This window comes from Dama dama, chromosome 33 (genome assembly GCF_033118175.1).
Source record: "Dama dama isolate Ldn47 chromosome 33, ASM3311817v1, whole genome shotgun sequence".
Classification (NCBI taxonomy): domain Eukaryota; kingdom Metazoa; phylum Chordata; class Mammalia; order Artiodactyla; family Cervidae; genus Dama; species Dama dama.
The window spans coordinates 29,030,037-29,057,944 of record NC_083713.1 but is presented as its reverse complement, the minus strand read 5'-3'; the positions used below and the strand labels follow the sequence as shown (position 1 = coordinate 29,057,944).

The following is a 27,908-nucleotide window of genomic DNA, read 5'->3' as shown; positions in this document are numbered from 1 at the left end:
TAAATCCAGTTTGAACATCTGGAAGTTCATGGTTCATGTACTGTTGAAGCCTGGCTTGGAGAATTTTGAGCATTACTTTGCTAGCGTGTGAGATGAGTGCAACTGTGCAGTAGTTTGAGCATTCTTTGGCATTGCCTTTCTTTGGGATTGGAATGAAAACTGACCTTTTCCAGTCTGTGGCCACTGCTGACTTTTCCAAATTTGCTGGCATATTGAGTGCAGCACTGTCACAGCATCATCTTTTAGGATTTGAAATAGCTCAACTGGAATTCCATCACCTCCATCGGCTTTGTTCATAGTGTTGCTTCCTAAGGCCCACTTGACTTCACATTCCAGGATGTCTGGCTCTAGGTTGTGATCACACCATCGTGATTATCTGGGTCATGAAGATCTTTTTTGTACAGTTCTTTTGTGTATTCTTTCCACCTCTTCTTAATATCTTCTGCTTCTGTTAGGTCCATACCATTTCTGTCCTTTACTGTGCCCATCTTTGCATGAAATGTTCCCTTATTATCTCTAATTTTCTTGAAGAGATCTCTAGATTTTCCCATTCTATTCTTTTCCTCTATTCCTTTGCATTGATCGCTGAGGAAATCTTATCTCTCCTTGCTATTCTTTGGAACTCTGCATTCAAATGGGTATATCTTTCCTTTTCTCCTTTGCCTTTTGCTTCTGTTCTTTTCACAGCTATTTGTAAGGCCTTCTCAGACAACCATTTTGCCTTTTTGCATTTCTTTTTCTTGGGGATGGTCTTGATCACTGCCTGTGTACAATGTCATGAACCTCTGTCCATAGTTCTTCAGGCACTCTCTCAGATCTAACCCCTTGAATCTATTTGTCACTTCCACTATATAATCATAAGGGATTTGATTCAGACTTAAATTGAAGAAATTAGGGAAAACCACTAGACCATTCAGATATGACCTACACATCATATACTTTGCTTAATCCTCGTATTCCTATAAAGTAGTTCTAATGTTATCCCTATTTAATAGAAAATGAGGTCAAAAGAGGCCATGTCCCAAGACCACAGCTGTTAAGGAGTGGAGCTGGGATTTCAACCCCAAGAAGACTTGCTTCCTATGCATTTGTGCCCAGCCCGCAGTGGCTATTATTTTTATGTTTCATAATTGGCCATATCACCATTCTGAAACTGCCTTTTGAAAGTGTCACTGGCTCCCTCCTTTTCCCTGCCATTGTGGGATGTGTGGTTGATTCTGTTCTTCTCACAAGACTTTCAGGATCAAGTAATTCCTGGCCAAGAAACAAAAGCAGAACTGTCCAATCCCCCAGTGGATTCTAATAGGAAAACTGGTCTTAAAATCAGGTACAACTCTAACAGGAGGCTGTGGAGAAGAACCAAGCTGGATCTGTATGTACTTGCATACACTTCTTACCACATCAAGATGAAAACATCACCACTATCTGGAGAGTTGGACATTTTGTGAGGTGGGGGAGGGATATTATTTTTCTTTTTGTTTCTTTGCCTCTGTACTAGTAGGTTCAGTAATAAATGTGTGAAACCTCTAGTTTAGGAAAAAAGAAAGTGTCAACGACCTCCTCATTTTTGACACCTCTGGAATCTGTTGTCCAACTTCTGTTTATTTAGACTTCAGCTCGCCGACTTCCACAGCTCAGGACACACACACACACACACACACACACACACACACACACACACAAACACTCCTCAGCTCCCTTCTCAAGGGTGCAGCCCCATCAGGCTCAGCCTGAGGGAACCAGCCCTAGAAGGAGTCACAGTGCTTGAAGCACAGACAACCCTAGCTCCCCCAACATCCCAGGGCATACCTTGCACAGGCTGAGCACTTCAGTTTCTGCTGCAGCCAGCCATGTGTTTCTACATAAGTAGGGAGCAGTGGGACAGGAAATTGTTGCCAGGACCCTGGGAGCAGAACCCACAGTGCGTGGCACCTATCTATGAAGTGAAGTGAAAGTTTTTCAGTCATGTCTGACTCTTTGCCACCCCAGGAACCATACAGTCCTTGGAATTCTCCAGGACTGAATACTGGAATGGGTAGACTTTCCCTTCTCCAGGGGATCTTCCCAACCCAGGGATCGAAACCAGGTCTCCTGCATTGCAGGCTGATTCTTTACCAGCTGAGCCGCAAGGGAGGCCCAAGAATACTGGAGTGGGTAGCCTATCCCTTCTCCAGCAGATCTTCCCAACCCAGGAATCAAACCAGGGTCTCCTGCATCGCAGGCAGATTCTTTACCAACTGAGCTATCAGGGAAGCCATGGGAGGAGACAAATGCTACAGAGAGGGAAGAGTTAAACATGATGCCACTGTTTTCAGCATGGGGAAGGGTCTTTTTAGAGAACATATGTTGGAGAGATTAAGAGCATAGGGCCTGAAATCAGGTTGTAGTCTAGCACTGCCACTGAGATTTTTCACCTTGAACAGGTTACTTAACCTCTCTGAGCCTCAGTTTCCTTATCTGTAAAGTGGGAGTTCTACTTAGTACTTAACCACTTGAGATTAAGTCTGCTGTGAAAGAAAATCCCAAATAACAGTGGCTTAAATAAGGTATATTTTTATTTCTTTTCACATAAAGTAAGCTGGGAGTTACATGTACTGCTTGCATGTACTGCTGGTCTGGCGGGGCACGTGGCACCCACCCAGACTCCTGCCCTTGTGTGCCCATTAAGTGTCGTTTCCGTTCCCAAGGCACCTCATGGACCAAGATGGCTGCTGCAGCTCCAACATTTATGGGCAGATAGAAGGAGATAAAAATGAAAGGTTCCTTTCTTGAAGAAGACTTTCTGGCAAATCCATACAATATATTGTTAACTGCAATTTATCACGCAGCCACATCTAGCTACAAAGGAAGATAAGAAATGCAGTCCTTGAACAGGGCAGCCACAGGCTCAGGTCGGTACCAGGGTGCTATCCTTATGGCACGTGAAGAGCATGTAGACAGGTAGTAATCCACAATCTTGTTCTTTATAGAGTGTTGAAAGAAGTGAGGTACAGACTGAAAGGTCAGCAAATGTAAGTGCTCATGATGAATATTGTAACTTACAACAATGATGCCAAGAGGTGAGGGAGTCAGGAACTAGATCCAGGTAGTGGATTTTGAGGAAAGCCAATTGTGACCCCCACCAAGGCTGACCTGTGGGCTGGGAGAGATGAGATTGTAAGGATAAGATGGGAACACGGAGTGGCCTGGTTGACACCCTTCCTGGGTCTTCTCCCAAGGGCTGTGATGGTCTTCCAGGTTCTTCTTCCAAGGTCTTCCAGATTCTTGCCTGCTTGCTCCTCCATTCTCAGGCCACTATAGTTTCCATTGTGAAGTTTCCACAGGCTGTGGTGAAAAAAGCACATCTGGGTCGGGATCAGTAAGAATTTTAATTAGAAATGGAAATGAAGGCTCATGTCATAGTACTACATTCTTCCAGCCTACTGATAATTTCTGGCAGGGTTAAAAATAGCAGACACACTCTTTGAGGGTGATGAGGAAAGGGCTGGTTTTTGTTGTTGTTGTTTGTTTGTTTTTAAGTGGATTCAAAATTTATAACAGTGATTTTAAATACAATAAGTTATCATAGATTCTTTTGGTCTTTCATCTCCTTTTAGGTATGTGTGTGACTTCTGGTGACCCCTCAGTATTTTGATTTGAAACTTGATCAAGTGTGTGATATAGCTATCATACCATGTTAATGAGTGGGGGGAAATATCCCATAATTGATTTTTTTATGTGAGGGACTGTTGATTGCCTTTTTGAAAGAAGAATTTTATTTAGAGGGCTCTATATTTTAGTGAATAGTGAGGATTCTTGCTTTCAGTGGAGGCCCAAAACTTAAACTCTCAGACTCAGGCAGTCCTCCTCACACAGGTACAGAAAACCTGGCCTTAATAATCCCATGATGTGGGTTGAATTGAGCCCCTAAAATTTCATATGCTGAAGTCCCAACCCTCCATACTCAGAATGTGACCTTATTTGGAAACAGGGACATTGCACCTGTAATTAGTTGAGATGAAATCATACTAGAGTAGGGTGGATGCCTAATTTGGTATAACTAGTAAAATTCCCTGGTGGCTCAGATGGTAAAAAATCTACCTGCAATGTGGGAGACCTGGGTTCAATCCCAGGGTCGGGAAGATCCCCTGGAGGAGGGATTCCCTTTTCTCCACACCCTCTCCAGCATTTATTGCTTGTAGACTTTTGGATAGCAGCCATCCTGACTGGCGTGTAATGGTACCTCATTGTGGTTTTGATTCGCATTTCTCTGATAATGAGTGATGTGGAGCATCTTTTCATGTGTTTGCTAGCCATCTGTATGTCTTCTTTGGAGAAATGTCTATTTAGTTCTTTGGCCCATTTTTTGATTGGGTCATTTATTTTTCTGGAATTGAGCTGCAGGAGTTGCTTGTATATTTTTGAGATTAATCCTTTGTCTGTTTCTTCATTTGCTATTATTTTCTCCCAATCTGAGGGCTGTCTTTTCACCTTGCTTATAGTTTCCTTTGTAGTGCAAAAGCTTTTAAGTTTCATTAGGTCCCATTTGTTTAGTTTTGCTTTTATTTCCAATATTCTGGGAGGTGGGTCATAGAGGATCCTGCTGTGCTTCATGTCGGAGAGTGTTTTGCCTATGTTCTCCTCTAGGAGTTTTATAGTTTCTGGTCTTACATTTAGATCTTTAATCCATTTTGAGTTTATTTTTGTGTATGGTGTTAGAAAGTGCTCTAGTTTCATTCTTTTACAAGTGGTTGACCAGTTTTCCCAGCACCACTTGTTAAAGAGGTTGTCTTTTTTCCATTGTATATCCTTGCCTCCTTTGTCAAAGATAAGGTGTCCATAGGTTCGTGGATTTATCTCTGGGCTTTCTATTCTGTTCCATTGATCTATATTTCTGTCTTTGTGCCAATACCATACTGTCTTGATGACTGTGGCTTTGTAGTAGAGTCTGAAGTCAGGCAGGTTGATTCCTCCAGTTCCATTCTTCTTTCTCAAGATTACTTTGGCTATTCGAGGTTTTTTGTATTTCCATACAAATTGTGAAATTCTTTGGTCTAGTTCTGTGAAAAATACCATTGGTAACTTGATAGGGATTGCATTGAATCTATAGATTGCTTTGGGTAGTATAGCCATTTTGACAATATTGTTTCCTCCAATCCATGAACATGGTATATTTCTCCATCTGTTTGTGTCCTCTTTGATTTCTTTCATCAGTGTTTTATAGTTTTCTATGTATAGGTCTTTTGTTTCTTTAGGTAGATATACTCCTAAGTATTTTATTCTTTTTGTTGCAATGGTGAATGGTATTGTTTCCTTAATTTCTCTTTCTGTTTTTTCATTGTTAGTGTATAGGAATGCAAGGATTTCTGTGTGTTAATTTTATAACCTGCAACTTTACTATATTCGTTGATTAGCTCTAGTAATTTTCTGGTAGAGTCTTTAGGGTTTTCTATGTAGAGGATCATGTCACCTGCAAACAGCTAGAGTTTCACTTCTTCTTTTCCTATCTGAATTCCTTTTACTTCTTTTTCTGCTCTGATTGCTGTGGCCAAAACTTCCAACACTATGTTGAATAGTAGTGGTGAGAGTGGGCACCCTTGTCTTGTTCCTGATTTTAGGGTAAATGCTTGCAAATTTTCACCATTGAGGGTAATGCTTGCTGTGGGTTTGTCATATATAGCTTTTATTATGTTGAGGTATGTTCCTTCTATTCCTGCTTTCTGGAGAGTTTTAATCATAAATGGATGTTGAATTTTGTCAAAGGCTTTCTCTGCATCTATTGAGATAATCCTATGGTTTTTATCTTTCAATTTGTTAATGTGGTGTATTACATTGATTGATTTGCGGATATTAAAGAATCCTTGCACTCCTGGGATAAAGCCCACTTGGTCATGGTGTATGATTTTTTTAATATGTTGTTGGATTCTGTTTGCTAGAATTTTGTTAAGGATTTTTGCATCTATGTTCATCAGTGATATTGGCCTGTAGTTTTCTTTTTTTGTGGCATCTTTGTCTGGTTTTGGAATTAGGGTGATGGTGGCCTCATAGAATGAGTTTGGAAGTTTACCTTCATCTGCAATTTTCTGGAAGAGTTTGAGTAAGATAGGTGTTAGCTCTTCTCTAAATTTTTGGTAGAATTCAGCTGTGAAGCCATCTGGTCCTGGGCTTTTGTTTGCTGGAAGATTTCTGATTACAAGTTCGATTTCCTTGCTTGTGATGGGTCTGTTAAGATCTTGTATTTCTTCCTGGTTCAGTTTTGGAAAGTTATACTTTTCTAAGAACTTGTCCATTTCATCCAAGTTGTCCATTTTATTGGCATAGAGCTGCTGGTAGTAGTCTCTTATAATCCTTTGTATTTCAGTGTTGTCTGTTGTGATCTCTCCATTTTCATTTCTAATTTTGTTAATTTGGTTCTTCTCTCTTTGTTTCTTAATGAGTCTTGCTAATGGTTTGTCAATTTTGTTTATTTTTTCAAAAAACCAGCTTTTAGCTTTGTTGATTTTTGCTATGGTCTCTTTAGTTTCTTTTGCATTTATTTCTGCCCTAATTTTTAAGATTTCTTTCCTTCTACTAACCCTGGGGTTCTTCATTTCTTCCTTCTCTTGTTGCTTTAGGTGTAGAGTTAGGTTATTTATTTGACTTTTTTCTTGTTTCTTGAGGTAGGCCTGTAATGCTATGAATCTTCCCCTTAGCACTGCTTTTACAGTGTCCGATAGGTTTTGGGTTGTTGTGTTTTCATTTTCATTCATTTCTATGCATATTTTGATTTCTTTTTTGATTCTTCTATGATTTGTTGGTTATTCAGAAGCGTGTTGTTTAGCCTCCATATGTTTGAATTTTTAATAATTTTTTTCTTGTAATTGAGATCTAATCTCACTGCACTGTGGTCAGAAAAGATGACTGGAATGATTTCAATTTTTTTGAATTTGCCAAGACTAAATTTATGGCCCAGGATATGATCTATCCTGGAGAAGGTTCCGTGTGCACTTGGAAAAAGGTGAAGTTTATTGTTTTGGGGTGAAACGTCCTATAGATGTCAATTAGGTCTAGCTGGTCCATTGTGTCATTTAAAGTCTGTGTTTCCTTGTTAATTTTCTGTTTATTTGATCTGTCCATAGTTGTGAGTGGGGTATTAAAGTCTCCCACTATTGTTGTGTTACTATTAATTTCCCTCTTTCATACTCGTTAGCATTTGCCTTACATATTGTGGTGCTCTTATGTTGGGTGCATATATATTTATAATTGTTATACCTTCTTCTTGGATTGATCCTTTGATCATTATGTAGTGTCCTTCTTTGTCTCTTTTCACAGCCTTTATTTGAAAGTCTATTTTATCTTATATGAGTATTGCGACTCCTGCTTTCTTTTGGTCTCCATTTGCATGAAATATTTTTTTCCAGCCATTCACTTTTAGTCTGTATGTGTCCCTTGTTTTGAGGTGGGTCTCTTGTAGACAGCATATATAGGGGTCTTGTTTTTGTATCCATATCAGCCAGTCTTTGTCTTTTGGTTGGGGCATTCAACCCATTTACATTTAAGGTAATTATTGATAGGTATGGTCCCGTTGCCATTTACTTTGTTGTTTTGGGTTCACGTTTATACACCCTTTCTGTGTTTCCTGTCTAGAGAAGATCCTTTAGCATTGTGAAATGAATTTTATATGCGTTGTTTCCGTGACTCCTCACTGCTGCCATATGAGGCAGGTTCCTGCTCAGATCCAGGGCTGAGTGCCATAGGAATTACGTGACCACCCTGTGCTCTCACAGCTGGACCTACTAGAAACTGGCAGAACTAAAATTCAAGCCAAGCTCTGCATCATAGTACAGTATCTGTTCTGAGTCTCATGATGCTGCAGTGTGCATGTGTGTTTAACTGGTGTGAAATTCACGTAACATAATATTAACCACTTTTAAGTGAATAATTCAGTGGCATTCGATACATACACAATGTTGTGCAACTACCACTTACACCTAGTTCCAAAACATTTTAATTATTACAAAGGAAGCCCTATACCCACTAAGAAGTTACTCTCTATTTCCTCCTCCCCTCTAGCCCCTGGCCGATACTAATCTATTTTCTGCCTCTGCTTTCTTGATGAATTTACCTAGATTGGATATTTTATGTAAATGGAATCATACTATAGGTGACCTTTTGTGTGTTTTGAGATTCATTCATGTTGTAGCATATATCAGTATTTCATTACTTTTTTAGTGGCTGAATGATACTGTATGTGTGTTTTTGAGGCAGAATGTCAACAGCCACCCCCCACACACACCTTTTTCCATGAGAAGATATGAAGAGGACCCATGTCTGGCTGCTCAGGTTCCTCCTGTACTTCCCCTTGTCAGTCCATACATGGTGCCAAGGGTGACCAGACTGTTGAAATACCTGTTAAAATCACTCTTCTTCTTCCCCTGTACCCATATAAGTTAGACATGTTTAGACATGGTCTGCTTTCCATCTTCATGTGCAAGGCCTCTCTAGAGGTGGGAGCCCTAACTATAGTATAGGATATGTGGTTTTCCCTATCTCCTCCCAACTTAGGCTGGTAGTTTTGCTATCTGGCTTCTTTTGGGTGCTCAGAATATTCCATCATACAGGTCTCTGGTGTTCCTAGGTGATGACTCAGCTTTGTGCTATAATAGGACAAGAGCTCCCATGTTACTCTCCTTGGTTCTACAACTGCAGTCATTGCAAACCATCCCTCATAAGTCAGCATGATCTTTCCAAAACCCCAAACTACTCAAGTCATGCCCTCCTCACAATCATACTGTGGCTTTGCATTACTGAAAGAATACACCAAGGCTCTTCAGTACACTAAGCCATTCAGGATAGACTCTGTCTATGCAATAGCATTTTCTCTTCCATACTCTTTGCATTTCCTAGCAAAGTTGAATAAGTGGGGCATCTCCTGCCTCTTTAACTTGAATTAGGTCCTCTTTCCCTTGTACTTTCATGTGAGCATGGTACCTTCGACAGACCTTCATAATAAGGAAGGGAGAGCAGCAGGTCAAGCCATTCTGAAATTATTGGTTTGTGTATCTATCTTCCCACTCACATTTTGAGTACCTTGGGAGCAGAGAATGTCTTTCTGTTTTGTATCCTCAATATCTGGCTCAGTTTCTAGCACATGGCAGGAATTCATAAACATCATTTCCTTCTGAAGAAACAAGAACCCTAGAAAGGAGGTGCTATCTTCAAAATATGATGGACAGCATATGATGGACCTGGTTAGAAGTTGGATGTTATGACTTATAATCTTTGAACAGTCTCTTCTAGCCAAAAATATAGCATTAGGAAGATTATGAGAGGTGTAAAAGGTAGTCAGATTCACTCTCCTAACATACATATGGGCTTCCCTGGTGGCTTGGTGGTAAAGAATCCACCTGCAATGCAGGAAACATGGTTTGGATCCCTGAGTCAGAAAGATTCCCTGGAGAAGGAAACGACAACCCACTCCAGTATTCTCCCTGGAAAATCCCATGGACAGAGAAGTCTGGTGGGCTACAGTCCATGGGGTTGCAAAGAGTTGCACACGACTGAATGACTAAACAGCAACAAACAACATACATATACTTTCCCAAAGCAAAAATAAAATTGCAACAGTCAAAAACATGATAGGATTGGTAAAAGTGAATGATGACAACTACATAGCTGCCTGTGGATTATTTTTTGTTTGTTTTGGTTGCTTTGAATATATGGAAATAACATCAAAACAAATCCTTTACCCAGCACTCTTAGTGGTTATTACCCTCCAACAACTTCTGCCCATTCCTCTCCATTTCCCCTATTCTCTTTCTTCTGAGCCCAATCCACTGCTGCTATTCCCACCATCATATCCTTCATCACTTGGTTCAGAAGTCCAGGAAAGGTTGAAGAGGAGCCATTTCTGAACCCAGGATTAAGAGAAAAAGCTATATTCTCATAGCACATGATGTTTCAGGACCACAGTCAGTGACACGACATTCTACAGAGCTGGCAACTTCCTTTCTTTTTTGTTATTTTAAATTAATGTATGGGCTTCCTAGGTGGTACAGTGGTAAAGAATCTGCCTGCTAGTGTTGGAGATGCAAGACGCTTGGGTTCAATTTCTGGTTTGGGAGGACCCCCTGAAGTAGGAAATGGCAACCCTCTCCAGTATTGCCTGGAAAATGCCATGGATGGAGGAGCCTGGCAGGCTACAGTCCATAGGGTCACAAAGAGTTGGACATGACAGAGCACCACCACCACCACCACCACATAGTTGAGTTACAGTATTATATTGGTTTCAGGTATGCAACATAGTGATTCAGTTTTTTATAGACTGTACTTCATTTAAAGTTATTGCAAAATAATGGCTATATTTCCTTGTGCTGTACAATATGTCCTTGTTGGTTATTTATTTTATACATGAGAGTTTGTATTTCTCAATTCCACACCCTATCTTGCCAACCTCTCCCTTTCCTCTTCCCACTGGTAACCTCTACTTTGTTCTCTGTATCTGTGACTCTGTTTCTTTTTAATATACAGGTATTTGGGTTTTTTTTTTTAAATTAGATTCCACATGTGATAACATAGAGTATTTGTCTTTCCCAGTCTGACTTATTTCACTAAGCATGATACCCCCTAGATCCATCCACATTGTTGCAAAAGGCAGAATTTAATTATTTTTTATGGTTTAGTAATATGTCCATATATCTATATATACCGCATCTTCTTTATCCATACATAAGTTGATGGACATGTAGGTTGCTTTCTTATATCAGCTATTGTAAATTATACTGCTCTGAACTTTGGAGTGCATGTACCTTTTCAAATTAATGTTTTCATTTTCTTCAGATTATATCCAGGAGTGGAATTGCTGGATCATATCAAATAGTAGTTCTATTTTTAGGTTTTTGAAGAACCACCATATTGTTTTCCATAGTGGCTGCACCAACTTCCTTTCCCTTCAATAGTGTACTGGAGTTCCCATTCCATCTTCACCGTTTGTTGTTTGTAGACTTTTTGATGATAGACATTTTGTCAGTTGTGAAGTGATATCTCATTGTATTGATTTGCATTTCTCTGATGATTGGCAATGTGGAGCATCATTTTCTGTGCCTGTTGGCCATCTGCATATCTTCTTTGGCCAAATGTCTGTTCAAATCTTCTGCCCATTTTTAAATTGAGGCCTTTTTAAAAAACTGAGTTGTATGAGCTGTTTATATGTTTCAAATATTAACCCCTTATTGGTCATATCATTTGCAAACACTTTCTACCATTCCATTGATTGTCCTTTCATTTTGTTGAGTATTTCCTTTGGAGTGCAAAATGTTTTAAGTTTAATTAGGTCTCTTTTCTTTATTTTTGCCTTAAGAGACAGATCCAAAAACATATTGCTATAATTTATGTCAAAGAGTGTTCTGCCTATATTCTCTTCTAGGAGTCTTATGATTTCTGGTCTTACATTTAGCTCTTTAGTTTAATTTTAGTTTATTTTTGTATATGGTGTGAGAAAATGTTCTAATATCTTTTTCTTTACTTTCAACTGGCCAGTTTTCCCAGCACCACTAATTGAAAAGACTGTCTCCACCATTGTATATTCTTTGTCTTAGATTAGTTAACCATATATACATGAGTTTATTTCTGGCCTCTCTATTTTGCTTTATTGATCTATGTGTCTGTTTTTGTGCCAGTACCATGCTGTTTTGATTACCATCGTTTTTCTGATGTCAGGGAATCTGATGGCTTCAGCTTTGTCCTTTTTTTCTCAAGATTGCTTTCTCAATACAGGGTCTTTGGGTATTCTGTATTAATTTTAGAATTTGTTCTAGTTCTAGTGAAAAATGCCTTGGGTATTTTGATAGGGATTGCATTAAATCTGTAGATTTCTTTGGGTAGTATGGATATTTTAACAATATTAATTCTTCCAGCCCAAGAACATGGGATATCTTTGTATCACCTTCAGTTTACTTCATCACTGTTTTATAGTTTTCAGAGTACAGGTCTTTTAAATTTTAATTCTAGGGTATTTTTAAATTCTTTTAAATAAAATTCTAGGGTATTTTATTCTCTTTGATGTGCTTTTTAAATCTGTTTCCTTGCTTTCTCTTTCTGGTAGTTTATTATTTGTGTGGTGGTGGTTTAGTTGCTAAGTCAGGTCCAACTCTCACAACCCCATGAACTGTAGCCTGCCAGGCCCCTCTGTCCATGGGATCCTCCAGGCAAGGATACTGGATTGGGTTGCCATTTTCTTCTCCAGAGAATCTTCCTGACCCAGGGATCAAACCTGGGTCTCCTGCATTGCAGCAGATTCTTTACTAACTGAGCTACAAGAGAACTAATTTTATTTTGGGGATTTTCTGTATATAATATCATGTCATCTGCAAATAGTGACATTTCTACTTTTTCCCTTCCAGTTTGGATGTCTTTTATTTATTTATTCACTCATTTTTGTCTGATTGTTGTGGCTAGGACTTCCAATACTGTGCCAAATAGTGGTGGTGAGAACAGGTATCCTTGTCTTGTTCCTGAAAGCAATGGCTTTCAGATTTTCACCATTAAGAATGATGTTACCTGGGGGTTTGTTTTAAATGACCTTTCTTGTGTTGACATATGTTTTCCTATTATACCAGCTTTGCGGAGGGCTTTTTGTTTTTTATCATGAATGAATGTTGGGTTTTGTCAAATGCTTTTTCTGTGTCTGTTGAGATAACCATGTGATTTTTATCCTTTCTTTTGTTAATGTGATGTATCACATGAATTTGTGAGTATTGTATCCCTGGAATAAATCACTTAATCATGCTGTAGGGTTCTTTTTATATATTGTTGAATTTGACTTGTAAGATTTTGTTGAAGATTTCTAATCAGAGATATTGAACTGTAATTTTCTCTTTTTTGTAGTATCTTTGTCTGGTTTCAGTATCAGGGTAATGGTGGCCTCATAGAATAAATTCAGAGGTGTTCCATCTTCTTCAGATTTCTGGAATTATTTGAGAAATATAGGATTAGCTCTTCTTTTTTTTTTTTTTTTGGTAGAATTCCCCTTTGAAACTGTTAGTTCCTCTCTGATCGTTATTATTCTTTCTTTCTGCTGACTTTGGTCTTTGCTTGTTCTTTTTCTAATTCCATTAGATGGTAGGTTAGGTTTTCTATTCAAGATTTTTCTTGTTTATTGAGATAGGCCTATCTTGCTATAAACTTCCCTTTTCCCACTAGAATAGCTTTCACTGTGTCCCACAGATTCTGGAAATTTCCTTTTAATATAAACATTGCCTCACCAAGGCTGCTTAGGGGAATACAAAGGTGTGATGGATGAAAATGGAAGTGGGGGAGTTTGTGGCCTATGACCTAAACTTTGCTTCCTCCATATAAAATAAAATCAGGGGCACATCTCACAGGTAGATGTTAATCTTGGTCACATATGTTAATAGATTAATACAGTCTTCTCATCTATAGGTGTAACTAAAAAGATAATTTAGGATAGTGTTAAGAAATTATTCAATAATTTTGATATTTAAGGATTTTTTGCCTTAAGATGCAAGAGATTTTCTGTCAAGGGGGCTTTTCAAGTTTGTGCTTTTCCAAACAGATAACAATGACAGGCCACATGTAAAAAGAAAAGACCAAAAACATACTGCTAGGGAGGGACGGAAGGAATCTAAATATTGTGACATATTGGAATGGATAAAACCAAAAAGTGCTCTGCTGGGCTGAAGTCACAGTCTCCTGGGATCAAAAGCAAGTAGTGGTGTCTGGGAGTTTGGTTCCTATGAATAAAAGGACTGAGAGGGCTTCCAGCAATTCATTTGGACTTCTGCTTGAAGCAGTATTTGGGGTGGTTCTCGAGGATGATAAAAAGAGGCTGGGAAAAGAATGGGGCAGGGGAGGGGTCATATGATTCTGTACTTTGTGGCAGTTTCTTCGATGCTGTTCTCCATCACCTGAGGTAGTCCTGATTGTTCCCTGGGGTGATGGCTTTTGGCCAGCTTCTGACTCAAGGTGGTAGAAAGATATGTAAGCAGTTGGATATATATCTTCTGCTGCCACACGGATGGGCTCTTCTGTATACCTAATGCAACCATGGAACAGGAGTGCAAAATGCCATTCTACAATGTAGACTGGGGCTAGAAACCCAGAAAAGACACAGCCCTAATAGGCTAACAACTATGGGGGCAGACACAGAGGAAGTGAGAAGGGAAATAAAACCCTTCTCCTCCTCAAAGTGAGCCTGCCAACTGATATTTCAAAGCATGTAAAGAAACCTAAGGCTAAGAAGACAACCCACCAAAACAACAAATGAAACAAATTCAGTTGAAATGAAGTTGACTTCATGGAACAATCTGAAGGAGTGATATAAGTAACTATTAACTATAAGAAGGAGAACTATTTGGGATAAAACATGTAAAAACCAAACAGTCATAAAAATGGCAGGCAGTGTTTGATGCATGGTTATGGCATGCATAGGTTCTTATGCTCAAAGTGAGGATAAAACTACTGGAAAATTTATAGTTAAGCAAATATGTTAACATGCAGGATAATATTAATAAAGTATAGAAAAATAGTATCTAGTTTCTAAATCAACAGAAGGAAAAAAGAGGTTTATAGAAAATTTTATTAATCCAACAGGACAGGAAATGAGAAAAAAAGAATTAGAGGGAAAAGGTGCTAAAAAGAGATTTCTACCTATGTGAATTATTGAATTGTGCTATTGAATTAGCAGACAGTTTTCCCCAGGATCTCTAGTCCACAAGCAGTGATGCTTAACAACTGAGTGAGTGGGGGTAGGGGGTTGATTTGTATTGTTCATTGATTTTACTGATTTCCATGGTATAAATACTCCTACCATGACCAATTTCAAGATACCAATGTAACATCAGTCAGTTCACAAAATCCTTGAAATTTTAACAGTAATATGTAGGGAGTGTGTGCTTGCTGACTTTAGCATAATGCTGTTTGTTTGGGAAAGACAGGCTTTTCTTCATGGTCTTCATACTATATATAATTTTGACAACAGAATAAAGATTTAGAAAACCCAGATTCTCTGCATTACTTCTCTAACTGAAATCATGTAGAAATTTATTGGGAAACCAGGAGTTGGTGGCATTCTGTTATTAGAGTATTTATCATATGGTTATGGAAGGCTAGTAATTTATGATCCTTGCTAGAAAAGCCAGATCAATTCAGAGATAAATGTCCTCAGCACAATAGAATTTATATCATCCACATGATAATTGACCACTGTGTCATACATTCAATCATTCATCTCATTATCTGATAAAATGAGCCGGAAGTCTAATATGTATGTGATTTATTAATGCACACTAGTGTGAAACCCATGACCCATCTAACCTGTTACCTGTCCTTGGCAACGTAGTATACAGTTGTCTACGTCCAGTAATAGGATTCCACAAGGAGGATCAACAGTGTTTTAAATCTACACATCTTCTGTTGAATTAGAACACATCAGAGAAATACTAGAGCTGTTACCCTCTCTTCCTTCTCTCTTCCCCTCAGGCATATGTTCCTACTCTTTTACTTTTTTTTTTTTTTTTCTTTTTTGAGCACAAGTAGTTTGTCCTAGAGCAGGGTGGGTGGTTAAATGGCCTGAGATAGCCTATCATGTCACTAATTTGCTGCTATGAGTATATTTAGGGACATAGTCATTCTGCATCACCTGTCCATGCTTGTCACTGAGTTAGAGTGGCTTGAAGCTCAGGACACACCAGTACAGAGCAGGCAAGTGACACATTCACTCTAGAGAGAATAAGGAAAATTTAAAAGGAAAACAGAAGCTAACCATTTAGAAACTTATGCATGGAGTTAGATCACTAACAGTGGGAGTAGAAGCTATCCACACTACCCACCCCCACTTTCTTTATCAACCCCCAAGAACATTTGTTCCCTGCAGTGTCTATGTGTCTATGATTTGCTTTGCAAGGGTTAATTAGAGGGCCCATTATGCATCAAATTAAAGGCTTGGCTGACTGAGAGTTCCTTTCAGAAAGGATTAGGGTCTCTGATGAGGCTTTGATGTAATAGATGGAGCTGTTCTGCTCCTTCATGTTAATGCAGGGGCCTTAGGGACTCCCCAGGCTCTCTTTGGCAGTTGATTTCCCTCGCCTAAAAAATAAAAATATTTTATCATACAAAAATTTAGTGCTTGAACAAGACTTTGTATTGGCCTCCCTGGTGTTCATTTTTTGGTCTAAATGCAGAGGCACAGCACTAACTGGCTTCCTTGGGTGACCACTTCCTCAGGAAGAACTGTCTCTCCCAAGAGCATAAGGAGCAATCTCTTTGGCTTTGTAGATCATCACCTTGGAAAGTTCTTTTTTGTCAGAAGCTGGGCAGAGGGATGGCAGGTGACAGGGTTGGTAGTGGTTTGTATCCTCACAAACAGGAACCAAGGCAGCCAATAGCTGTGCAAAATCCTTATTTGCATAAGACATTTACAACTACTTTTTTTTTGGCCTTGCTGCAGGGCATGCAGGATCTTACGTTCCCAGCCAGAGATGGAGCCCCGCCCCCTGCAGTGCAAGCACAGGGATCTTAACCATTGGATTGCCAGGGAAATCTTATATAACTACTTATTATCTGACAGTATTTTCTCCAGATTTTTCAGTAGTAATTAGGCTGGGCTTCCCTTGTGGCTCAGTTGGTAAAGAATCCGCCTGCAATGAGGGAGACCTGGGTTCAGTCCCTGGGTTGGGAAGATCCCCTGGAGAAGTGAAAAGCTACCCACTCCAGTATTCTAGCCTGGAGAATTCCATGGACTGTATTGTCCATGGGGTCACAAAAAGTCGGACACGACTGAGCAACTTTCACTTTCACTTTAGCTTGTTAATGAAAATCTGATTTAGCTTATTTTCCCCAAATTGACTGAATATCATCAATAATATTCATACAATTGGCAATCAACCAGAGAAGTATTTAGTCAATTTAAATATTTACCAAAAGAACACATGTAAAAGAAAGAGCACTAAATATGGGTAGACACAATGCCAGCAAGACGACTGAACTAGGCCATTATCTCTCTTCTTAATCTAATCCTCCTCCCACTTCCACTATATACTATGGCCTGCAATTTTAGTTGGAATCATTATTGCCATCATTTAAGAGCAAATGTGACTATCCTATTGTTTTCATGTCACTTATGAAATAAAGCCTTTGACTGTGTGGATCACGGCAAACTGTGGAAAATTCTTAAAGAGATGGGTATACCAGACCACCTTACCTGCCTCTTGAGAAATCTGTATGCAGGTCAAGAAGCAACAGTTAGAACTGGACATGGAACAACAAACTGGCTCCAAATTGGAAAAGGAGTATGTCAAGGCTGTATATTGTCACCCTGCTTATTTAACTTATACAGAGTACATCATGCGAAATACCAGCCTGGATGAAGCACAAGCTGGAATCAAGATTGCCAGGAGAAATATCAAAATCTCAGATATGCAGATGACACCACCCTTAGGGCAGAAAGCAAAGAGGAGTGAAAGAGCCTCTTGATGAAAGTGAAAGAGGAGACTGAAAAAGCTGGCTTAAAACTCAACATTCAGAAAACTAAGATCATGACATCTGGTCCCATCATTTCATGGCAAATAGATGGGGAAACAATGGAAACAGTGAGAGACTTTATTTTCTTGGGATCCAAAATGACTGAAGATGGTAACTGCAGCCATGAAATTAAAAGATGCTTGTTCCTTGGAAGAAAAGCTATGACCAACCCAGACAGCATACTAAAAAGCAGAGACATTACTTTGCCAACAAAGGTCCATCTAGTCAAAGCTATGGTTTTTCCAGTAGTCATGTATGGATGTGAGAGTTGGACCATAAAGAAGGCTGAACACATAAGAATCGATGCTTTTGAACTGTGGTGTTAGAATAGACTCTTGAGAGTCTCTTGGACTGCAAGGAGATCAATCAAACCAATCAATACTAAAGGAAAACAGTCCTGAATATTCTTTGGAAGGACTGATGCCGAAGCTGAAACTTCAAAACTTTGGCCACCTGATGCGAAGAACTGATTCATTGGAAAAGACCCCGATGCTGCCAAAGATTGAAGGCAGGAGAAGGGGATGACAGAGAATGAGACGGTTGGATGGCATCACCAACTCAATGGACATGTGTTTAAGCAAGCTCTGGGAGTTGGTGATGGACAGGGAAGCCTGGCATGCTGCAATTCATGGGCTCGCAGAGTCAAACACGACTGAGCGACTGAACTGAACTGATGTGATGTTCCAGTCCTTTTCCCACCACTCCCAATCTCCCCTCCTCCTGACTTTTGAGTTGCTTTTTATTGATAGGCTAAATTTTTTTAGCCATCTTCTTTCCTTTCTTTGCAATGAATAGCACATAGTAGCTGGTACATTGCCTTTCTTCTCCTTGATGGATGTCAGCATCTGTATGCTACATTCAGCATGTGCTGAATCAAGGGACTTAACTGTACAAAAATTCACCTAGCTGTTAGTAGATATAAAGCCTAGATTAAGATCAGAGAACTCTGTGTTTCCTTGGCCACCCAGGGAGAATGTTTTTACTTGATGGTTCTTTGATACAAGATATCAGTTGGGATTAAAGCATGTTATTAATATAAGAAACAGCCCTATGAAACCCATGGCCATGTTTATTAGAGGGAAATAATATTCATTACATTATATGAAGTCATTTCTGTGAAAACCCAGGAAAGTTGTAAATCTCTAGTCTCTTTACCAGTCAACAGCAACATCATCTTCATCATCCTTCTTCAAGCATTCATTTATATAATGAATTTTAAAAATAGAGAACAGACTGCCTTTTCCCTTTCACATTGGCTGCTTGAGAGCCTGGAACCAAATCTGTGGCCACCTCTAACAAAGTGGTTTATTTGGTATTCTAATTCCTATTTTCATTCCCTAATTTCCCCTTTGTTTTGTTTTTCTCTTCTGCTTTTAATTATGTTTATCTTGCCTTACTGCAAGTACCTTTATTTATTTAAACACATGTTGTTGTTAGATACCTTAAATTATTTCTAGACCAAGATGAAATATTAAAAATAAATTGTATCTGATTGTGGGAATTTAAAATGATGCAGTCACTTTGGAAAATAGTGTTGTGTTCCTCAGAAGCTTAAACATAAAGTTATCGTATGATCCAGCAATTCCACTCCTAGGTATATACACCTAGGAGGAATGAAAACATATGTCCACATACGTACTTGTACACAAATGTTCATAGAAGCATTATTCATTGTAGCCAAAAGGTAGAAGCAACCCAAATGTCCCTCAGATGATGAATGGATAGACATGGTGTGATATATCCTTACAATGAGCATTATTTAGCAATAAAAAGGAATGTTGTGTCAATACATGCTACAACATGGATGAACTTTGAAAATATTTTGCTAAATGAATGAAGCCAGTTACAAAAGACCACACATATTATATGAAATGTCCAGACTAGGCAATCCATATAAACAGGAAATAGGTTGGTAGTCACCTGGGACTAAGGAGGTTGAAGGGAAATTGGGAGTGACTGCTAAAGTATATAGAGCTTCATTTGGGGACAATGAAAATGTTCTAAAAATTGATTATTAGTGGTTACAAAACTGTGAGTATGCTATTTGAACTGTATACTTTAAATGAATGTACTCTATGGTATATGAATTATGTCTCATTATGCTATTATAAAAGTGATTTGCAGCAATCAACTGTAAATTTTATGGAGTAGTTTTTGCTGCTTTTCTTACACTTTTAATTTTCACTTTGTGCCAGACATGTGCACTGTAGTTAAATTCACTTATTTGCAGTAGAATCTGTAGACTTGTTTGGAATTGTGCGAGTAAAGATGTCCTTCTCCATAGGATGCAAATAAATACTCTCTCTATTTGGGTCGTTTGACCCACCAGGTAAGGCCTGAAGTTGTTCAGCAGCAAGTTCCAAGCCTGTGGGCATAAAGGCTGATATTCTACTTCCATTCTTCCTTGTTTGGGGCTTGTCTTTGTAGACCCTCTCTCCTCTACCTTGTCATCTTATTCCACCTGGTAGTGAAAATAAATGAGCAAAAGTGGTCGGGGAGAAGTAAGAGAATATCTAAAAGATGTGGCATCATTGCAGGCAAGGAAAGAGAATATTTTAAGAAGGAGGAGCAAATCAGTGGTGGTCATCAGTGAACAGAGAATAGAATGAGGAGAGACCATTGAATTGGTAACTTAAAGATCTTTGGTTTTCATCAAGAGAGATTGTAATTGGATAGTGAAGGTAAAAAGTAGATTGTTATGTTCACAAAGATTTAGCTACAGGTCTGTCCTTAGATTTAACTTGGTGTAAGATTCCATTGATGGTTCTTTCTTTTTTCTTTCCATACTCTTGACTTGCCTTCAAGTTCCACAGCTACAGCCATCATTTCTCCCCTCTCATTTCTTTAATTCAGACTGTATGTTTCCTAAATGGATCCCTTCCCTGCCTGCTTCCCTCCCTTTAATTTACTTTCTAGTATAGTTCCAGTTTGTTTTTTAAAGTAATTGTGTTATCTTGCTGTTCAAAAAAGCCACTTCAATGTGACTAAGAAAGAAAACTCAAACTCAATGGTATGATTTTCTAGGTTCTACATAAGATGTTCCTGGTCTCACCCCATCTATATTACAATTGTATTATTCTATTCTACTCTGTTCCCCATATGAGCCAATGGGCTTCCATTCCTACTGTGTTCTGTACTAGAGTGCTCCTCTCTTGTATTTCCGGTCAATATTGCTTTCCTAATTTAAGACCTAAATATCACCTCTCCAGTGAAACACTGTTCACCTAGCTAGAATTGTTTACTTCATCTGAACCACTCTAGTGGTTACACTTTTTAGCCTTGAATTCTTGTTATTGATGTCTATATCCTATTGCTTGTTTTTAAGTTCCATAAAAGTTTACATCTCACTCCAGGCATCTTTTCTTTGAAATACTTGGTACAGTGCCATTCACAGTAAATACCTAGTAAATGTTTGAATGAATCAATGAATTTAATCTCACTTGGATCTCTGAATGTTTCTTATGTGTAAGTTTGGCGTTATCCCAGAAGATAAATTTTGGGGGAAGGCATATATCTTCTATTTATTTTGTACTCTCCTAGCCCCCCACTCCAGTCTTGGAGTAGTCCTACCTGTAATGGTCATGCACTATGAAACTGGTTGTTCTTTTCTCATAGGGAATGGCTGGGTACTGTCCATTGCCTCCCCTTCCTCAGAAAAAATGCATACAAATAAGAATTATGGATTTAATCCCAGACAACATGGCAAGTAGGATCAAGGGAAAGATTAGAATTCATACATTCCTGGCACTTAAACCTGGACTAAGAAGCAGACCATAACGGTTTGTCAAAATGGAAATTGATTTTTGAATCAAAGAAATTAGCCAGACATTCAAAAACAGGAGTGCCCAAAGGCTTGAACTTGAAAATGCCAAAGTTCTTTGCTTTTGCTGAATTGTCAGGGCCTAAAATTCTCTGTTTCCTCAGAACTTTGAAAGTTCTGATTAGTACATCTATCAAACAGTAATTTTATCCTGAGTGGTGGGAATAACATTGAGAAAAAGTAGGTAATTAATGGGCACGTGTTAAATTATTCAAATTATTCAAATCTGACTCAAGGAGCCATTGCACTTTAACCTTTTTTTTTTTTTTTTTATAGCACTCATCCTGCTTGGAATTGGATATGCCATTTTATCCATGCATATGCCATGCTATCTTCCTCCAATGAACTGACTAACTGTATCCCCACCACCTAGTACAGTGGCTGGCCCACAGAGCTGGCATTTATTGAGTGCTTACTATGTACTAGGCACTGAACATTGATCATTTCATTTACTCCCTACAATGACTTCATTACAATTTTACAGATGAAGAAACTGTGGCCCAGAGAATTGAATTAACTTGTGTATCATCATGTGCTTATATGAAGTAGTTAGGTTTGATCCTAACCCCTGACTTTTAACCTTTGTACATTACTGCTCCAATGATTGGCACCCCAGTTTTTTTAAATGATTGAGTACATGTGTCATGCTTGAGAGAATAATAGTGATTAAGTATACTGTCATTTAAATAAATCAACTGACTATTTAAAATATTTTAAGATTAATAATAGTTTGGCTATAATAATATATATGTTATATGAATCTAGTTATATGAATAATTAATGTTAAGATTAATATCTTTTTAAAATGAACTTTTTGCTCTGACTCACTGATATTTACATAACCACACTTCCTTCTGGGCTCAGCCATAACTTCCTTCTTTGTTCCTCATCTTCCTGACCTGCTTTAAGCAAGTATTACCTTAATTTCTACCGGAAGCAAAGACCTCTTAACAGAAGCCAGGGCCCACATCTGGTTTCCTGGCTGAGTCTAGGGCTGACCTGTGGCCAACCTCAGCCCCTCACAGAGGTCCCAAAGGCAGTGGCGTGGCTGCTGCAGGGGAAGTTCAGCAGCACTTGCAGCAACAGCCAACTCCCAGATATTTGGGAAGCCACGCCTGCGAGATGGAGCCCTCAGAGAACTCCCATCTCCCGGGACTATACCTTCCCCAACCCTTTGAACCAGATGGTGGGATCTGAATATGGATTAATTGTCCAATAAACTTGCTGGAGCTGTGCGATGAAGTAATGGTTCATTTTTTTTCCAGCACCCTGACTGAACCATATGGCCAGAGTTACCTGGAGAAATATTTGTTTAATTGCAAAGTATCGATACTTTTCTGAATCAAGGAAGAAAGAAAGAAAGAAAAAGAGGAGTGAGAAGGTGGTGACTTGGGCCCTCTGGTTTCAGTCCTTAAGACAGCCTTAGTCCTAAGACATGGACATGGGGATCTTTTTTGGTGACAGCACGTCCATTAGAGGGTGTGCTCACCCCCAGTCTTTGCAATGTGGAAAGCACAACTGAAACAGAAGAAAGAAGTGGAAACAACGGTAATAAGACTGCACGTCTGCCACCATCCTCTCCTTTGGCTTCTCCTCAGCTTCAGTGTCCCCTGAGCCCCATCTTGTCTTGTTCCTCAGTTCTGGCCTGGTTCCTTTTGGTTCTTCTCCTCACTTTGCCTCTTGCATTTTCACTCGTTCTTTTGTGGTGTAGTAAACTCTTCTTCCCTCAGTCCTTCCTGGCTGTGGCCCTCAACTTGTCTGCCAGACAAGCTATGTTGAGGATCTAGAATTTCTGTTACCAATCACCTTCCCTAAGAATACAATGAGTCAGTCTAGACTTTTCTAACTATTTACTATTGATTATGGGATCAGAGACATAGACGTAACACAAAGAGGTAGTTGTGTTCACAGGTGTCACGCAGGCCACAATCCTGGGTCATTCGAGGTTACACATGGTGGCTCTCTGCCCTAGGGCCACCTTCCCATCCTGGACCTTCCTTTTGCTTTAGGACTCTCTCCAGCTGCCATGATGCACATGCCATGTTCTTCCATTTCTCTTTCCTTCCTGTGTTTCCTTGAACTCACTCTGGACCTTTGGTGCTGATGACTTTGTCTAAAGGTGGTGCTGACTTACTCATCTTTCTTACTCTTTCCTGCCTTCTCACCCTAGTGACCTCTGGCAAGATGCCAGCTGCCCTGTGGTCCTGCCACTCTGCAATTTCTCTCCTACTTTGCCACACAGGATCTGCTCCCATTACCCATTTCATAATAAGGACTGAGCTTCCTGTTTTAAAACCCTCCATCCTATCTTCTGAGGGCTTTTTTTTTCTTTTTTTGGCAAATACTGACTGTTTTTCTCTGATTGATAACCCTAGATCAGCCTCGCTGAGAAACAGACTTCTGGTCCTCTCTTCTCTGTTTCAGGTTAGGACCCTACTTCCCTACACTACATGTGAACTTAGTGTATGATTTCAGTTCACCACCATGTGCAATATTTGCAGACTGAACATGAAAACTGAAATGGAGCTAAGTCTTCCACCAAATGAGATTTGGTTTTGTTACATATGCAATGTCAAGTTTCTCAGCCTGCCTTCTTTTGAGGCATTAGTCATATTGGGAAAATGCCTGTGATTGTCATAGTCCTGTCTTCCAAAGTGGAAATTTCCTTCCAGGACAGCACCATGGGCTGTGATATTTAACCTATAATTAGTATACCCTCTGGAGGATTTCTTCTTTTCATGCAGAGGCCTCTTTTTCACTCAGGCTTCTGTCTGCCGATGATACAGACTGCAAATGCAGTGCATCACGGGGCAGGGAAATGCTTGCTCAGATCAAGAATGTTCAGCTACTCGGTAACAACGGAAACATTTAACAACCTAAGTAGAAAGCCCACAAGAAAACAGCAGAAAGTATAAAAGACAGCATATTAAAAAAGAAATGAGAAGAGACATAAATCTCAAGTTTTTGTCTAGTTTTGTCCCAACATGTGGAATACAATTGCTCCCTCTCCTGTTTTTGTCTCCAAGTTCACCAGTATTTTTAGTTTTTGACTTTTCAGCTGCTTTTATCAAGTGTAGTTTAGTCATCAGTAAACATCCATTCGTGACTCTTAATAAATAGCTCCCCCTTGAAGGCATCTGATTCTTAAGTTATGAAATGTCTGTTTACAGCGACCAGGCAGGTGCATCTTGACAGTGTGATCATTTGGGAGCAAACGGAACACAAGCACTGCCAGCTCCAGAGCCTGACACAGAAGTCTGACCTTGTTTCTTGTTAAGAAAAGGCTCTTTATTTTCCCCCTGATTCTGGCAGAAGCCAGGCTGGGAGATTGCAGCAAATGGCTGCAACAACCTGTGTTTAATGTGGTGACACTAATGAATTCTGAGAATTAATCTTCAGCCAAGAATGCATGATGGAAGGTACTAGAATTTCAAATTAGGTAATGGATTAATTTCTTTCAGGGCTGAAGTTTGCTTCCTTTTTCTTCTGGTGGACTTTTCTATCATATTCAAAACCACCGTCCATGGCCTTGTAAATCCAGGTAATACATCTCATGGTAGTTTTAATTTTTTATTCCTTTGTTTTGTATCTTAGCACAGAGATAACCACACATAAATCCAGATTTTTAAAAAAGAGTTTTAAAACATCTGGAACTGAAAGAGAAAATTACTTACAACTTTGGGGGGAAAAGCAGTATTTCCTAAATCTAGTCCTTGTTCAATTTCTTTTTTCCAGAGTCAAAGATTCTGGGAAGAAGTTATCTTGGAGAATGTATTTCCCCGGTTTGAGACCCTGTCTTCTGCAGAAATGCAGCCTACAGGTATCTCAAACATGCTGGTGAAAATTAGGGGCTCTGAGTGTCTCCCCTCAATCAGCTGAGATGAAGACTCAGCTGTTATTTGCAGAAGTCTGGTACTAATTGCTCACAACAGAGCTTCCAAGGATGTCATTTGCAGGGCTCTGGTTCCATTGATACAAAAAAGGATCTGTGGCCAAGTAAGTTTGGAAACATGGACCTAAACAAAATTGAGTTTTCTTTACCTCCATACCTCTAAGAACATTTAATATGCTCATATGTACTATGAAGCTCCAGATTTACTTGATTTAGGGAATCACCAGTGTTTCCCAACCTTTTGACCAGAAGACTAGTTTCATTTTTCAGTGGAATGTCTCATGAGTCTAGTGTTTCACCCAACTTACCTCACATTGGCCAGCCCCTATATTCCCACACAGAGGTCAATGTATTATGCATGTTCTTATAAAAACTGTTGAATCCCAGGCTGGGAGAAAATATTCTGCATCTGGAATTTGCAATCCCTGGTTTAAGAAGAAATCCTGAAATGAATAAGCATATTATAACTTCCTTAGTTTTCCATGTTTGTTCTCCACATTGTTAGAGGGTTTAATCATGCTATAAAAAAGGACATGGAGTTCTTATGGGTCTTGACTGTCAACTCTATCTATATTAATCCACTAAATCCCTGCCTGAAAGGAGAATAAGACAGAATGACAAGCTGACAAGCATAGTGTTATGGGTTTGGGGCACAAAATTGCAACATCTTAAACAATAAAGAATATTCCCAAGTAAAGTTGGCAAAAGGACTAAAGTGAAGAATTGTTCTTAGACATTCAAAGGAGGCAGTTTAGGAGGTGAATGTCAACATTCTGGTGGCCTCCTGAGTTCATAACTACACAGCTTGCCTAATCTGGCTTCTTGCATTGCTGATCCAGTTTCCCAACCTGGAAATGTCTTCTATATCTTCTCCTGGACCAAAACTTCTCCCCAAATTCAGCTCAATTCTCATTCTCTCCACTAGGCTTACCTGACTGCTCCCTCCACCTGCCATAACTTAGTGTTGTTCTGCACATTGTGCCTGTGCCATTTTAACAACACCCTGCAGAGTAGGAGGGGTTCTCCTGTGGGAGCCAGGGAAGTGGTCTCATCATTATCAGGACTTGACCTCAACTTCCCTACCTTGTAAAAGCGGGGTTAGGATAGAAAATCCTGGTCCTTTAGCTCCAAAACCCTATGCTTTTTTGTGACTTTTTCATTCTAAATAATCAAACACTGGTTTCTGCTGTTTTCTATGTTCCTCTTGTCCTTCCATCTTTAAAATCACATTGTAGATCTTTGAGGAAAAGGGTCATAATTTTTTATGAATTAATATATTTTGACGAATTCTGGTTGTATAATGTTTGCTGAACAAATGAAAAGATATGATTTCAATGACCTGGTATCTAGTAATGCTTGACTTCCAGCCATATCTGTTCCTAAGACAGAACTTTCTTTTATTTATCAGTAAAATAATAAGTCCATTTCATCCTAGCTATTTGCTCCCCACAAGAAAAAAGTATGCAAGAGTGTTTTAGAATAAGGCTCTACCCTCAAGGTCTTCCTGTCCTTCTCCTAAAAATCCTCCAATGCAGTTGGATATGTCACACCTCTGCTTAGCATTCTTCCCATATACACTCAGTTTCAGTTTTGCTGATCCAGTGGTATGACATTCAGCACACTTGGGCCTTCCTGAGAGAACTAACAAATAAATCCTCTTGGTCTTTCCTTCAAAGAGTAGAATGCCTACCATCTTTATTTTTTTTAATCTCCCAAGAGATCACAGATCCACTTGTTAATTTCTCCCTTGTCTGATTATCTCACTAAATTATTTATCCTCATTCCTCTTACTCGCCCTGTGATCTAGAGAGAAATCCTCTCCAAAATGCCAAAGGATCTTGTAACCTTGTTTGCAACCTTGCTCTTCAAGTGGGTGCTAAAATTATGAAAGATATTATAGCACCTTTAATTGCATCTCCAGAATCCCGCAGATACCTATTTTCATAAGGGTGGAGTATGGATTTCCTGGTCTGTCTCAAGCCCTGTCTAAGGAGCTTTGAGTACCTGGAACACTGTTCCAAGGTACCTATCCTGAAGGAGAAGGCAGAAGCAGCTCCTACTCATTTTTCCATTCACCTGCTATAAATTTTCTATTAATTGTATGCCTCTCACTTTTTGCCTCCTTGAGTTTTCTATTTAAGTATTGGCTAGTCAACAAGCAGTTGAGAGTTGCTCAGAAAGCAAAAGGAATTAATATGGTGGGAAAATCTATTAAGGAATTGCATTCCCCATGTTTGGGCATGTACTTATATACAGGTGGCATGGCTGTTTGGTGATGGGAGACAGATGTAATGTGCCCTCACAATATCCCTGGGCGGGCTTAGCTAGGGGTCCCCGCAGTGTCTGGTTTCCCATCCAGGTTGGGTAGGGGTGGTGGTGTGAAGCCACCATGTCCATCTTCAGTAGGAACTCTCAGAGAACACAGACTGTTTTTATTTTGGGAGTTTTCATATACCATCCCTCAAACCAAGATGATGAAGCCATACACCTGTATTAATGACCACATAAACTATCCAGAAATTTCTTTTTCCCAGGTGCTTAGGGAATTATTAGCATTTATTTTCCTTTGGTAGTTACATAATTATATATAGATGAATGTACATGGAATCCCAGGAAGACTGCTGATTTAAAAATATGAACAGAGTATTTTTCAGGTTTGGGCACTAATTTTTTATTTTATAAGAAAACTAATAGATACAA

At 39.2% G+C, this 27,908-nt stretch overlaps 1 protein-coding gene across 1 annotated transcript in view; it reads left to right on the top strand.

The window, feature by feature from the left end:
* The window catches only part of MYO3B (myosin IIIB), a 416,196-nt gene that overhangs the window by 135,436 nt on the left and 252,852 nt on the right, over window positions 1-27,908 (top strand). The gene's annotated exons all lie outside the window — the stretch shown is intronic.